The following is a 14544-nucleotide window of genomic DNA, read 5'->3' as shown; positions in this document are numbered from 1 at the left end:
GCAGAGTTTGGCTGGCTGGCCCTAAGGAAATTTTCAAGCTATGTATCTTCTAAATTCATTAACATTGTATTGACTTGAGTGAATATGATCTAACTTTAATTTTGATTTTTGTGTACTCAGTGGACTCCTTAAAAATGGAATCAAACCTGCAAAGATATTAAATTCACACCAGGACGTTGGAGGTTTTTTTGTGTTTGTTGTTTGTTTTTGTGTGGGGTTTTTTTTTTTTAATATGAGAGATCTCTGACTGTGGATGAGGCTTGTGCAAATCACTAAAATAATCTTAAAGCTTCTGGTAAGTCTGTAAAAGATTCTGATGTCTCCCTCTCCCAACAAAGGTACAAAAGCGATACAAAGACTTTGGTATTTGGCTCTTAGGGGCACAAGTTTTGGCCAGCCCTGCCACTGATGTTCCTTGTGGCTCCTGCTATAGGAGATGCTCTCCTTATCCCCTATGCAAACTGACAAGGTAAGCACTGTATATACAAACCAAAGTGCATCCTCAGAAAGACACTCAAGTACTACAGATTTGTGCGTACAACATTCAAGCCTGGCTGACAGCATTAATCAATACCATGATAATACATGAGGATGAGCTTTGCAGCTCCCTCTTTTCTCTGACACAGGTCTTCAGGACTAACTAAACTTACCACTGTACCCTGTGGTTGCTGAGACTCCTTGGGTTGCAGCTAGGGCAGGCAGCTCTAATCCCTCCGTCTTCTGTCTGCTGCAGATGGGAGGCTGGCACCAATAATGCTGGCAGAACCAGACGCACGTCCACTGCCTCAACTGCAAGACATAATGAGATGAAATGCATGTGAATATAAAATAGCGATTAGTTTTGCAGTGAAATGTCTTGCAGTGAAATACACCATTTGCCTTGTTGAACAGCACACAGCTGTTACTTTTGCATGGCTGCTTTGGTATTGATTATTGCAGAAACTGGAGAACTGGCAAACAAATATGCAATTTATGAATATAAGCACATGAGAAATATCTAATGGGGCCATAGATTCTTTCTTAGTAATGTGTGAACGGTGATCTTTGTATTCCTACCCTGAAAGCATCAATGCAATTAAAATCCATCACCTAATAATACATATAACCCATCATGCCACATTTTTTCATTCAATGTTATACCCATTGTTCAGGCATGTTAAGATGGCTGAGTCTCCTTCTGAACTCAGCTATGCTGAGTGAAAACATCATGACTTCCTTGGGACTACCCTGATTTCTCTTATGGGAACAGAGGTAAGACTCTGCTTGACTGATTCCAGCTCAAGAATTGTAAGAATTAAGGCTTGGACACTGCACTGTAAAGAATCATTTTTGCTATTATTAACCTATTGCTATTTTTGTTCAAATTACATATACAGATAAACAGCTTTTTAAAATTAATTTTAAAAATAATTCAGGTTTTTCTAAATCTTAAAAGCTTCAGGTGCTAAGGTCTGAAAAAGGAAGAAATGTTGAATTTCAGTTAAAATTAATCCAGAGTACTCACACTTTAAAGGGGAAGAAGTATTAGAAGTATTTGTAATACAGACCACATCCCTTCACCGGTAGCATTACCTGAATTTGGTTATTACCTTTGGAAAGAAGGAAAATCCTTTCTCCGACAATGTCTAAAAAAGCCCCTGAAATTATCCCATCATTTCACAATCAATAAGGCAAAAACAGAGTGTGCAGAAGAATTCATGATTCCATCACACCATTATAATAACACTGCACCTGTAACTTGAGAAAAAGAGCATTTCTAAGTGTCCGGTGTTTCATACAAGCCACAAACCAAGTTTGAAATGCCCAACAGAATTTTTATTTCTGTTTATTATTTAATATAAACTTATATATGAGATATTTCCAGGTACAATTTTAAAAAAACCACCAAAATCAAAACTGAAAAAGAATATCCTTTTCCTATATTCTACTATAAAGATTGTGCTGGATAATTACCCAGGATAAATCAGCACAGCTCCATCGAAGACTGAGCTATCCCCATCTACAACAGCTGAGAATCCAGCCCAGCATGCAGTACTTTTCTGATTACAGCTGCAAAATATCCCAACTTGGCTGAATTCTTCAGAAATATAAAAACTCATCATGGAGCTACACGTATGTATAAGACTTGGCTATAATATTGAATTTTCTCTCCTTAAAGTTTAAGGGAATTCCATTTCAAAGATCATAGATCATCATTTTATCACAGTAGTAACTTCTGTTTAAGTGTAAGAAAATATCCTAGAGTATACCTGAAAGATTATTTCTTGTACCTTTCTATACAAATCTGCAAATGTGGCACAGATTACAAATCCATTTTTGTATCACTCCTGTTATAAGGAACAAGGAACTTATTTGGTAGTGTTTATTCATTATTTTAGGCTAAATCACCTCAACTTTTGTTAATTATCTTTTTTTTTTTTTTTTTTTAATATGAGGCACTGCTTTGTCATCAGCAGTAAGTAAAGTGAGTTGAAAGAAGTTGTTCTGTTCTTCACAGAAGGTAAATTCAGGGCCACAATGCAGACACAGCTCCTGCAAGAAGGGGCTCCTAAGCTCAAGAGAGTCACTGCTCACTGAGCCAGATCAAAATAAGGATCTTCAACATGGACTTTAAGGCTGCCACCTTCTCATCAATTTTTAGAATTAAAAGAAAAACTAAAAAAGAATAATAATAAAAAATTTTAAAACTCTCAGATTGAACTGAGTTTGGCTCCGCTTGAACTCAAGGGTAAGCAAACAGACAGCTTGGTCTGACAACCGATGAATTAATGATTTTCCGTAATCTTCTAATGAGACTCAGTGAATGTCAAGACTGAGGAAGCATGCAAGAATGGCGCAAGGCAACCAGTGAGAAGTTGCTTAGCTAAATAGAAAACATTTAATCCCTCAAACAGCTGCTGAATTCCCCCAGGAATATTTTTCTTTACATTGTTAAAGGAAGCTTAACAATGTCATAATATCTCACTGCTTTAATATGTCGGTGCATCAGTAGTTCAGACTACTATGGAGGGAAGTATTTTAGCCCAGAGACAGGCAATAAAAAGGAAGTTTAACAAGTAATAAGTAAGAAAGCAAGACGAGAGGCTATGTTCTTCCTGTAAATCAAAGTTGTTCCAGAAAGGCTTAGAAAGAGAGGTTGCTATTTTCAACTGAGAGTCAACTGAAAGTTAATGGGGACATCGCTAAAGATCGCAGACAAACGGTTACTGTACTTTTAATGAATATTTTATTCATGTCACCTTTAAATTAGTTAAATTTGATAGGATGATAATGTAATGCAAAATGGCTTCCTCCCCAGACCATTTTAGGTGGAGGGTAGATCAGAATTTAATTTTAGGGTAATGCCAGGTCAAAATTAAATTTAAAAAATTATGGTTGGAAAGTAATAAATCCAAAGTGACCAATGGAAAAAAAATTAAGTTAATGAGATGTGCGAGCCATTTAAAAAACATAGATATTTTATATGACATATATTTTTCTTATCTGGAAACCAGCCATTTCAATACCAGCTGACAGGGATGAAAGTGGGGAAAGGAGAAGAGGAGGCACTCTTAAAGCCATTGCTATCAGGTCTTGATAAAGTTATGAAGATAAATGCAAAAAGTTCATGATGGGGATATTAATCATTTGATCAGCAAGCTTGTTAAACACTTAAGACTCCTAAATCCTATTTCAGATATCTAAATACGTGTTCTGCTTTTCAGAGCATTGTCACTCACATATGCCAAAGAAATTGTTGACAAATTAGGTTGATATGGCTGCCCTGAAACCACAAGGTACGGGATCAGGTACCCACTTTCTCCCTGTGTCTTGTCCCTCTCCTTTCCCTTATCTATCATGAAGCTAACACACACGAATGCACAGTATATGCAAGGCATCTCACAATTTAAATCTACTTTTATACAGCTTTACCAGTCACGTGGATACTGTGCTTCCCTGAGTTACTCTCCTTCCTCAAAGGAAGATGGTCCTGGACAACACCAAAGGGGCAAAGGGACAGCTAAAGCAGCAACCTGCAAAGACGACAGGGAAACAAGGTAGGAGGGCACAAAATAAACCTGAGGGATGCAGCTGAGGCAAGAAGAATCATAGAATCATAGAACAGAATCTTTAAGGTTGGAAAATACCTCTAAGATCATCAAGCCCAGCCATCAACCCAGCATCATCATGTCTACTAAACCGTGTCCTGAAGTGCCATGTCTACACATTTTTTGAACACCTTCAGGGATGATGACTCCACCACCTCTCTGGGCAGCCTGTTTCAATGTCTGACCACTCTTTTGGTGGAGAAATTCTTCCTAATATCCAATTCTAAACCTCCTAATATCCAATCTATTAAATCTAAACCTCCCTTGATGCAACTTGAGACCATTTCCTCTTGTCCTTTCGCTAGTTGCTTGGGAGAAGAGACCAACACCCACCTCACTACAACCTCCTTTGAGGTAGTTGTAGAGAGCGATAAGGTCTCCCCTCAGCCTCCTCTTATCCAGGCTAAACAACCCCAGTTCCCACAGTCGCTCCTCATAAGACTTGTGCTCCAGTCCCTTTACCAGCTTCGTTGCCCTTCTCTGGACATGGTCCAGAGAAGAGCGGTGTGAGAAAGGAAAAGTTTGTTTTTCACTGGTCAGGCATCGCATTTCCATTCAAATTCAACAATAAAAAGATACTCCCAGATAGCATGTCAAAAAAGGTAATGATGTCAGATGTTTCTTAAGTTGATTTATGAGAAAGATCATCATCATTTGTAGATTGCACCAGATGTAAGACAACAGAAAATGTAGCCCCACGTGTCGTCCTTGATGCTGGCTATCTATCCATCAAGAGATGCTGCTGGAGTTACTGAAGCTTGAGAAGGCACCAAGGCTGTAAGGGTAAGTCAAGACCAGTGCAGAAGATGTGAGTGGGGAAATCAATAAGAGAAATGTGCTCCACTGAAATGAGGTCTGAGTGAAAGGCATGGAAACGGAGCTCTTCAGAGAGGAGCAAACTCATTTTATGCAGACATTAAACTGCATCGCAATGCGAAACTACAGAGTGTGATTGTTTCCTTGCAGCAAAGCTTTGGTTATTTGAATATTGTTACAAATAAGAAAAATACACTCAGGGAGATTCAAAAATTAAGTCACCTGATTCCAAGTTATTTCTGGATATTCTGGTGGCAGCACTGCAGCTGATTAAGCCGAGCATGCCTGCTACTTTTAAAAGTGAGTATGCTACATTAGCCACGCCACAATGACTTTGACACTGGACTAATGGACTGCACCATCCCCGGGTTCCCCCTCCAGATCATTTACAAACTGAACCTAGCGAAAAGAGTCTCTTCCCACCCATTAAGAAGCGCATCAGGTTATCACAATGCTTCAGCATCTATGGTGGCAACCAAAGGCATTTTGGGTAGAATTTCAGGTGAGAGTGTTATTTCATAAAATCTAAAGTGAAACCTGGGGACATGAATGGCCATTGCTTTCCCCTGTCTGCACAAAAATGAGACAAGGCTTTAGACTCAAGCAAAAGCTAAGGGGTACCCCTGCTCCCATTAGCCTAAAATGAATAGTGCCCCCAAATCCAGCTCATTATCCAATACCTGAGGAACTGCCTGGGCATTAAAAACACTAGTGCTGTACATGTTCCGGCATTCAGGTTCCAGAAAGAGCCCTGGGTTGAGAGGTGTAGACATTCTGCATCTTTACTGAAAGTCTGGACGAGAGATAAACCCCACTGAAATACACAGAGCTCCGAGTACCAACCCCACCACATCACGAAGAGAGACAGTGAATACAGAGAACTGATCCTGAGCGATGCTGAGCAGTTCTGCTCTGTGCTGGACCTGTCATCACAGTACATAAATTATTCTAATTTGTTGTCCTTATTAGACAGCTTGCTGATAACCTGGAATGGTCATCAGGACTATTGATGTTTTTAATTTTTTTATTTTATTTTATTTTATTTTGTAGGGAGTGAATGCTGGCTTTAAGCAATCTCTTCTCAAGGCTCAGTTTGATAATCCTTCTCAAGCTTTTATTTAAACTCGCTAAGAGAAAAAAGCAAGAATGAATTAGAAACTGGAAGAACACAAAGAAGCTAGAAAGAGATCAATAACTCACATACACAGCAGTAAACAAACTGGAACAATTACAGCGAAAGATGGTTATTGATCAATATCAGGAGCAACTCATATGCCGGCACCTCTGTTTATACCAGACTTCAATTATATTCTTACTTTCTCATAATATAACTGCATTCTACAATTTTTATCACCAGGGAAATGTTAATTCTCTTTTATTAGTGAATAATAACCATATAATGTTTTTGGCAGGGGTCATTATCAGTAGATTTACATATCAGCAAAATGCCGACTGCTCAGTGCCCTACACTGTTGTATCCTGTCTTACAGACTGGAAAGCTGAGCTGCAGAAAGATGAACTGACCTCGCTAAGGTCAAGGGCAGGAGCAGAAGCTGACAAAGACCTGGGTCTCCTGAGTCTTGGGGACTTTGTTTTCTGGCAGTGCTAGTCCCTGTAGACCTTCACAGCCAGGGGAGACTTTTTTCTTTAAAAAAAAAAAAAATAAAATTGGCAACTATTCTGTTTCAGAAGCACCCGAGCAAAGCTCTTCAGACCTGCCGTTTACAGTATAATGAAAGCAGCAAAGGACCTGCACTATGTTGCATCCAAGTCATCCTGGAAGACTTTTAAACAAAGCTTTTGGCATCTATGTTGATCTGCTCTTTATACTGAAAGATGAACCAATATTTACAATACTGGTAAGAGTCGTCAGGATGGAAGTCTTGCCTGTTTTGTTTTTTTTTCACAATTCCTTTAACAGACTTATTTATGATACCACATGGCAAAACTGTGCCTTTCATTTCTACCATCTCCAGTTCTTGCAGCACTTCTAGCATAAAGATCATCAGATATAACTACAACCAAGTGCAAAATCATCACATGTAAGCCAATGCAATGAAATACAAAATAAACCTCTACTCAGCAGGAGTGTCCACCAAAAGAAGCAAATTGCCTGACCTTGGGACTGAAGGTCAGAAATTCCAGCCGCTCCTGCCAGTCCCACCACTGCCTGGCGCAAAACAGCCAAGGTGTTTAATTCTCACTGAACTAGGACATTTGCTTCCACTTCCCTCTCAGGTGCCTGCCTGGTCTGTAAAAACTATCACGCACTTAAATTTTGTTCAATTACACGAGTCAGAGTGAAATTTAACTTGCAGTTGGTTGGAACTTTGTGGTTTTGACTTAATGAGATGTATCAGCACCAACACAGCTTTCCTTTTCTTGGGAAATTGCTCCCTCATAGATATCTGAGGTAACTGGGTTTTAATTTAAGGCACATGTATCAATCTGCAAGCCTGTCTCTGTAAAATCTGACTTAAAAAGACAAGTTGCCGAAGAATAATGAGCTGAAGTCTGTCCTCTTTAAAAGTTTCCTTAGTAAAATAAGCTCACCTTTAAAAAAATAATAAAAATATCCCAGAATCCTATTCACAAATCATATTGGAAATTTAGGGGTGAAGAATTAAATCTAACTGAAAAAAAATCAGAACCAAGGTGAACACAAAGTAAAATAATTTATGATAAACTTCAAAGTTTTTTTCCAGGGTTTGGAGTATACCATTTTACTGAAAACTGGGGTTTTAATGAACTAAATAGTTGGGTTTCAAGTCACTAGTTCCAAACATCTAGAGAAACATTGATGAAAATATCTATAGCTGAGAGATTGTCCATAAAGTTTCAATTGGAAAAAAATACATAGATTTTCAACAAGAAGATACTTACTGTCAACAACTTCAACAAGGTCTATTTAAAAAGTAGAGGATCAAAAGTCGTGGTGAACACTAACATGCATAAACATAATCAGTATACAGAAGCTGGGGAGACATACTCTGGCTTTATGATCAAAGTCTGCCTTAATGATAACGATCCCAGTAGAACAGACCCCAGGTCAGGATTTTCACAGAGAGATCACAGAAAGTACAGAAACATTCAGGAAATCTACCCCTGCTTCAGATAACCAGAAAGTAAATTTAGATTTTCCAACCATGCTATGTAGTAACGCCTGTCAAATTTAGTAACTACTTTATGCAAGCTTTGAGTTGAATTTATCAAAAAGGTTCCCATGGCACATTTCCTTCCATCATATCGCCTATCCCATTCCTCACCTCTTTTCCTTCCCTCCATCCTTCCTTTTAGGAAAGCTAAGATGCCACATGAGGTTTCCAGTGGAAAAGGGACAAAACACTCCACCTCATCCCTAAGGAGAAGGTGCCAGAAATACCTTACAATGCTTTCTGAGTTCAGGGTGCACTCTGTGCTGCTGAAGATGTCACAAGCACCTCTATAACTTAAAGGATGACCTCCAGTGCCAGGGCAGTATCGGTATCAACTGACTTGTGCGTAGGAAATAAAAACCAGAACCGCTATCTCTGTTCTTCTGCCCAAGAGCTGGTATCTTGAACAAATATGGTAGGGAGGCACTGAAATGAAGTTAGCAATGGAATTGATTAGTGTTGCGGGTTTTTTTCCCCTCTCATTGCTCTAAATACAGTGTTATAATAGCTCCTGTGCTGTACACATGAACAGCCCTAAAGAGATATTTCCCTGAGCATCCTGAAAAGAGTACTGAAGTTGGATTCACATCCTATTTCTGTTGGGTCATATTACAAGCTTTACCTTGGTTCTCCCCCCCCCCCCCCTTTTTTTTTTTTAGCATCCACTGTGCCTTTCCACTTTAGTTTTTATTCTGATCCAGCCCTCCACTGTCTTGACATTCACGCGCTCTTCAAAAATCCACCACTGATTTCCTTGTAATCCTTACACAAAATGGACAATATGGTAAGGAAAACCGCCTTGCAAAGTTGCCAAAAGAGCAATTCCAATCTAATTAGGAGTTCATACTGCTTCAGTGAAAGCAGCACAAACACTGTTAATATTCACTGCAGCTGCTTTGTCAATAACTCCCAGTGAATCCTCCAATTTATAAGAAAAATCAGGAAACTATTGGATTCTATGACACTGATAGATCTATCAGTATTCATTGCCCCTATCCTCTGCAACACAAGCACAAATGCCAATAACTCTAACAGTCCCTTAAATGCTGAAGGATCATTATTAAAGTGTGCTTGGCATCCCTGGTCATTAATTATAATCTTGTGCACATATGCAGTGTGATTGCAGGAAATAATCAGCTTTGTCTGCCAAATTGGCAACATTTAGAAACTAATTTGTTATGACATACCATCAAAGATATTTAAACAACAAACCCAAAGCTCTGCTGCACTGCGCACACTGTTAAAATATCAGATCACATCATTAAAAAATAGTTAACATATCCGAGGGGAGGTAATATTTATCCTTGAACCCCGGTTCAAGTGGAATTTCCAGAAAGAACAGTTATATCCTTTCTCCTTCGCAGTTTGCAGGAGAGGAAACTCTCTCCAGAGCGATGGATGGAGGGAGGGGAGGGAATGACTTAGATTACACTACAGACTTGCTGTCAGTCAGGAGCTATTAAATGGCCATTGAATAAATGTTTGCCAAGAGCAAAGCTTACCCAGGATTACTGCACTGTTCAGGATGCCTGCAGATTCATTTACAGACTTTAAACCCATATTTATCTGTCTAATTTCTTTTATAGCCCCTGTTGCCGCTCTCATCCACCTAGCCCCCTCCCACTTCACCAGCAGAGGGATGTGAACACCTACAGCCCCCTTCAGTTTTGCAGCTGGGATGGAAGTAAAGGTGTGCTGCAAGTAAAGGTGTGCTGCGGGGAGGGGAATGTCTCTGCCCCCCACCTCTGCTAGAACCAGCAGAGGAGCTTCCCGCCGCCTCCCAGCCCGGAGAAACCTGAGCTCCCCAGCAAACTCCTGGCTGCTAAAACGTGAACCACCCACACACTCTCTTCCCATTTCAACCTGTTTTAATTCCTGCTCACTAGACAGGAATTTTTTCCCTTGTTATCTGATTTCTTCATATCAGCCAGGACGGCGGCAGTTCTTGCAAAGCAGCCAAAGAAATAGGGGGACTTCCATAAAACCCCTTTGTGCTGCTGTCTCAGAAGACTATCCCCTGCCCACGCAGGATGCAAATCCTACAGAATTAGGACTTCTCCGTCTGGGCAGAGTTCGGTGCCTTCTGCGGAGAACCACAGAGGTACACTGCAGATTTTCTGCCACTGATATTTAAGCTTTGGACCAGCAGAAAAACCAACACTGGTGCCGCAGGGCTTGTGCTAGTCCTAGGATAGGGCTAGCTGTGCAACAAGTTTGCACCAGAGTGGTGAGAGACTCTGGGCATCCTGATGTCTGTTAGGGGTGAGCTCTGAATCTGTGGATTATTCTGTCAGGAAATCCATTCCTTCTTCTTGAGAATAATAGAATCATAGAATGGTTTGGGTTGGAAGGCACCTCAAAAGATCATCTAGTTCCAACCCCCCTGCCACAGCAAGAGACACCCCCCACTAGACCACGTTGCCCAAAGCCCCATCCAACCCGGCCTTGAACACTTTCAGGGATGGGGCCTCCACAACCTCTCTGGGCAACCTGTTCCAGTGCCTCACCACTCTAACAGTAAAGAATTTCTTTCTGACATCTAATCTAAATCGACCCTCCTTCAGCTTAAACCCATTACCCCTTGTCCTGTCACTACACTCCCTGATAAACAGCCCCCCACCATCTTTCCTGTAGGCCCCTTCAGGTACTGGTAAGCTGCAATTAGATCTCCCTGGAGCCTTCTCTTCTCCAGGCTGAACAACCCCAACTCTCTCAGCCTGTCCTCACAGGAGAGGTGCTCCGTCCCTCCACTCAGCTTCGTGGCCTCCTCTGGACTCTCTCCGACAGCTCCATGTCTCTCCTGTGCTGGGGCCCCCAGAGCTGGACGCAGTGCAGGTGGGGTCTCACCAGAGCAGAGTAGAGGGTCAGGATCACCTCCCTCGACCTGCTGGTCACGCCTCTTTTGATGAAGCCCAGGACACGGGTGGCTTTCTGGGCTGCAAGTGCACACTGCCGGCTCATGTTGAGCTTCTCTCAATCAATACCCCCAAGTCCTTTGTGCCATTTAGTACTAGGATAAGGTGTACAAAATGATGACAACCGAGTCAGCTTTAAAACTTCCAAGTCTCCAGAACAGGAACTTGCAACAGAGTGCATGAGACGACCGAAAATTCAAGGGCTTGCCAGACTCACCTGTATATCAGAGGGAGCAAAACACCTCATCATAATATCTGCATACATAAGGTGATTATTTTTTTTTCCCCTCAGATCTATGGTCAGAGTATTAAAATATGTAGCCAAAGAAAATAAATATTGAGCTATGCTTTCATCCAGGAAACAAAACTCTTCCCCCCTCCCAAAAATAAATGAACAGAATGATTTAAAAATGGCAAAGCAGTTCGCTTTTTAAAGAAAAGAATTGTTTCTAAATTGCAGTGTGGCTATAGTTCTTATTAAGAGAGCTAAATATGACACTTTTCCCTAGAGTAAGAAGCTGAACTTGTGTATTTTTCCGCAGTCTCTTCTGACACTTTTTTCTCTACATGCTGTTTCCGTCAGTGCATTTTATTGCTTATGTCCCCTCCCATAGCAGGAGTCCATCAGCCCAGTTAAAGATGAGGATGGAAAATACAAGGAGAACTGACAAGTGCAAAACACTTAACCGCTGTGATTGCTTCTCCATTCTTTCAGTAATGACTGTTTACTCGGGGAGACTGTACTTCAACAGAATATTTTGTTTAGTTTATGTGACAATTTCCTACTCTTTTCCCACGTTTTCTCAGAATCCAGCGTTCCGTATTATTGAAACGGCAGTTAAGAAATCAGTTTTGTGCAAATCCATTTCACCAGATTCTCAATTGCTGTCATCAGCCACTGAACCAACAATAACATCTTTTCTTGTCTTTCTCATGGTATTTTGTAGCTTGTAACTAATTTAATAACAGGGTCTTTCAAAATACTTGAAAAGAACTGATATATTTTTCCTAAAGTAATTAATGTTACATGCATTTCTTTACAACACAGTTTTGAAATCTATGGGTCCCAAGGATACTTCTTGAAATAGGAGGTAATAAAATGATCTCAAATTCATTGTCATGGAAAGATAAGCTGTATCAAAAGTACATCAGACTATTAATACCTATTGTATCAATATTGTTTAAATGTTTCCATATTTTCAAAGAAAAATAATAGATATGAACTTCTAATTAGCACCTTAGATAAAAAGCAAATATTTTCCACATAACTGTATAGATATCACTATAGTATTAGCCTTTAACCTTTCAAATGAGTAACTTGTATAACCTTACTTTTTTTTTTTTTTTTTTTTTTTTTTTTACATTTCATATCTGATTGTATAGGAATAGATGTGAACACACTCTTGCCCAAACCACCCCAAAACAAGGACATTGGCAAACCTTATTCTTTGAGTTGTTGCAACATCTCTAGAGATAAAATTTTGATCTTCCCATTAGGATAAGCATTTAACTAAAGCTTTTCATATAAATGGTGTAAGATCACAAAAGTACCACACTGTATGTAGGGTTTAATACAGTGTTCTTAAAAAAAAAAAAAAAACCAACAGATGGAGAGTTCATAATGCCTTTTAATCAGGACACATTTTACCTTGAAAAGTTCTATTACAGTGTACTCCATTAAGGCCAACATTTAAATTACATATAATAATATGGCTATAATTATTTCCTTCTTTTTCTTATTTTGATAAAATTTATTCAGCATTTACATAAAGGCCTAAAACACTGGCCTTGGAAACAATGTCCTTTCAGACAAACCATTTTAAATTAAATGTCTAAAGAACAATGCCTTTACACTGGGAACGAAACCTAACATGGTGCAAATGAACGCAAGTCCAATACAGTGCGAAGTTGAGGTGCTGTCCCTGTAGCCACACAGATAATGCATCGTAAGGACAGTAACCATTGTTTCCTATGTACTTCAGTAGATTCAATTCTGAAAATGAAATGCCTTGAGAGAAAATACAGGAGTGATTTAATCCCGACTAACTCCAGCTCTACTGGGTTCATTTTGACGCTTCCTCGCGGTATGGAGGGAAGCTCTATAGGCAGGGATTGCATTGACCTTTATAGCAGAGAAACAGTAAGACTTCCCCTTCTCAGTGCCAAGCCAAGACAATACCCCGGTGGAACAGAGTCGTCATCAGCCTGTAATTCTACTACCGCGTACGAGATGAGGAGGGTGCTCTGAGGAGGCGGAAAGTCTGTACTTACAAGAACAAGCTCCTTGGGTCCCTGTCTCTCTCCTTGCCGAGGCATTATTTCCAAAACTTTAATCACTCTTGTCATTATTCTCTGAACACTCTCCAGCTGTCAGTATCCTCTTGAATTATGGAGAGGAGAACTGCATACAAGGAGTATGCCAGCAGCACTCACACTAGCGCCAAAACCAGAGGTAGCAGAACCTCTCTCATTCTCTTGAAATTTCCCTTTATATTAATTCAAGAATCTCATTAGCCCTTTTGGCCATGGTGTCTCCGCAGAACTCACATCTGCCTGATCATCCACAACAAACCCAGAGATGCATGTTATATCCTCCCATTTCACACACAGAAACTCCTGATTAACATTGCCTTGACTTATGGTTGGAATGGGAAGTATTTCATTACCACCATCTGACCACACAGCCGTTTCTCCTGCCTAAAATACAGAACAGAAATACACAGTGGAAACGGCAGCCTCTTTATTCTATATTGAGAATTTTTCCACTTAGAGTCTGTGATGAATCAGCGACCCTGTTAAATTTTCCTTTTTCCTAATATATCTTTCCTAATAATCTCATCCCTGATTGTTCCAAGCTCCTCGTTATGTTCTCATTGCCCTTTTTCATTTTCTATAATTCCTACAGTGTACACTAACTAAATGATTTACCATTTCCATTTGTTTGCATCTGCTCTATCGTCTAAGCTGGACTGCTTTATAAATGGGAAAGGCTCTTGTCCACTGGGCTTCTGAGGGATCCCGCTGAAATTTTAACTCTTTGCAATTGCCTTTTCCGATTTAATTCTTCTTCTTGTATGACTGGCTCAGAACTATTTTCAGCTTCATTAATAGAGGCCTTTTAAAACACAAGATAATATTACTGCTGAAACTTTACTCTGTTTACACATGGCATCTGTAATCAAGTTATGATAGCCTACACCAAACCAGTCATTAATTTTTAGTTCTGTGATCATTCTGTCTGTCATTATGAGGTCTAGTATGGAATTCTCCATGCTGGATTCAGTTCTTTATGGCACTGCATTCTTTCCTGCAAACTAAACTCCTTATGATTTAGCTGTTTTCTTGTTCACACATGCGAGGTGCAAAAGGAGCTGGTGACCCATTGGTAGATTATAAACTCATGGATCTGATCATCTTGGCCAACTTTCATTGCACCTATCCCTGATAGTGCTTGTTTCCATTCATCTAACAGACCCATCTCTTGTCACGGCATCCAATTTCTGATCTGGTTCATGCGAATAAAAATAAGAAAAAAATACAGTGAATGCAGAAAGGGTAGTCTAGTGAGAG

General features: G+C 39.9%; 1 long non-coding RNA gene across 2 annotated transcripts in view; it reads right to left on the bottom strand.

Annotated features, from left to right (window-relative positions):
• Window positions 1-14544, bottom strand: part of LOC142601190 (uncharacterized) — a 195457-nt gene that overhangs the window by 159984 nt on the left and 20929 nt on the right. Inside the window, exon 3 of one of the 2 annotated variants that reach the window (XR_012834823.1) lies at window positions 658-789. The exons of the other annotated variant lie outside the window; for it this stretch is intronic. This is a non-coding gene — a long non-coding RNA (uncharacterized LOC142601190). Of the gene's footprint in view, window positions 1-657; window positions 790-14544 lie in introns of those variants that run through there. 2 annotated transcript variants of the gene reach the window in all.

This window comes from Balearica regulorum, chromosome 3, assembly GCF_011004875.1.
Source record: "Balearica regulorum gibbericeps isolate bBalReg1 chromosome 3, bBalReg1.pri, whole genome shotgun sequence".
Classification (NCBI taxonomy): domain Eukaryota; kingdom Metazoa; phylum Chordata; class Aves; order Gruiformes; family Gruidae; genus Balearica; species Balearica regulorum.
This window is presented reverse-complemented; position numbering and strand designations above follow the sequence as displayed.